Below are 1,784 nucleotides of genomic sequence, written 5' to 3'. Positions count from 1 at the left end.
AACTTCTGAGATTCTGGTTGGTGGATCTGGTGATCTACTTGACTTTCAGCCACCCAAGACAAGACACCTACGTTAAATTTCCTTGCTTATTAAACCTGCCACCTACCAATGTGGAATGGACTGCTTCCCTCTCTGGTTTCTCACTGTGCTCCACACATATAGGGGCTGGTTGCATTTATTATCACCAGCAGAAGCTTGCAAACCAACACAATACTAGAATATTTATATATGCATCATATCTTTACTACTAGATTACAAAGTATAAATGTCACATAAATGATTTTTTAAAGGTACCAATTCTGAGCACTCACTGTGTCAGGCAACCAACACTTTACATACATTATTGCATTTACATTGTACTCCTTATAGTAGTATAAAGCAAGTATTATTTAGCCATCTATTTTCTAGATGGAGGAAGTGATGCTCACAGAGTTTAAGCAAATTGCTCTCAAGGTCACAGTATCTAGAAGCAGAAGAGCCAGGGTTTGAATGTGGGTTTGCTACATTTCAAAGACAGCACTGGATGCACACATTAGGACAACCTTTTATATATTAAATGGAAAAATTAGATCTGGGAAAGAGATTGACAGTGACCCAACAGGATTTTGCTTGGTATCAGGGACTATATGTCATTCATCTTTAATTTTTTTTTGAAAGAGAACCTTTTATTACTTTTATGTACAGAAAATTCAGCAGCATCCACTCAGCCCAGCTTGGTGGCCAGTTTTTTAGCCTTTGCTTTTTCTTCCTTGGCGATGCAAGCCACTGACTTCGGACCCAGGACATTGCCTCCCCAGAGGCGGCAGACCTCATCATATCTGTCATTGTAATTGGTCCTGATGGCTTCTACCAGCTTAGCCAGAGCTTCCTTGTCTTCCTAGTTTACCTGTGTGAAGGTGACAGTGGTGCAGGTCTTCCTGTGGACCAGACACCCCAGCCTGGCCTTCCCCTTGATAATGCAGTAGGGAACCCCCATCTTACAACATAGGGCAGGCGGGAAGACAACCAGCTCAATGGGATCCACATCATGGGGTCTCACTACCAGGTGAGCCTTCTTGTTTTCCACCAAGGTGGTGACAGTGTTAACCCCAGCTTGAACGACAGGTAGCCACTTAGTGGGGACTGGCCTTTGCCCTCAGCTTTCTTCTTGGCCTGGGCCAACAGCCTCAGCTTCTTCTCTTGCTTCGCCTCTGGTTTGTACTTGTGGGCCAGCTTAAGCAGCTGCGTAGCTGTTTGGTGGCCCCAGGCCTGGGTGCACTGGTTAGTGGCAGGAGCCACTTTGAGACGTTTATACAGAATGGCCCTCTGCCGCTGCAGCGGATGTAGCGTGGCCACTTGACAAAGGGGGTGCGGTCCCTCTTGGGCTGGATGTCCTGTCCGATGCCAAAGTTCTTAGGCTTTTTCTCGAACAGGGGATTGACCACCTTCTTGGCCTCCTGCTTCTTCACCAGGGCAAGGGCCGGGGCCACCTTCTTCCTCTTCGCCTTCTTCCCTTTCGGGATCTTGGCTTGCTGGAGGAGAAAGGCGTCATTCATCTTTATATTTCCCACCATACACTGCATCATTACTTGCACATAGGAGGGGCTAAAAAAATGTTCCAGATAAAAAAATAAATGTACATCTAAACTTAGAGAAAAATGAAATGAAAGGCTTTCAATATGCTATTCCACTCTGAAATAACCCGTTTTTAATTCATTCTCAATGTACCATAACTTCCTAAAGGACAATACTCCAAGCATAATAGTAGTTTAGATCTCATCACTTACCAGAAGCAGAATGAGCCC

The 1,784-nt window shown here is 45.0% G+C and overlaps 1 pseudogene; it reads right to left on the bottom strand.

Annotated features, from left to right (window-relative positions):
- Positions 1–638: 638 nt before the first annotated feature.
- LOC112649092 (60S ribosomal protein L7a-like) lies at positions 639–1,562 on the bottom strand (annotated as a pseudogene).
- Between the last annotated feature and the right edge of the window lie 222 nt (positions 1,563–1,784).

The sequence above is a fragment of the Canis lupus genome, chromosome X, assembly GCF_003254725.2.
Source record: "Canis lupus dingo isolate Sandy chromosome X, ASM325472v2, whole genome shotgun sequence".
Classification (NCBI taxonomy): domain Eukaryota; kingdom Metazoa; phylum Chordata; class Mammalia; order Carnivora; family Canidae; genus Canis; species Canis lupus.
This window is presented reverse-complemented; position numbering and strand designations above follow the sequence as displayed.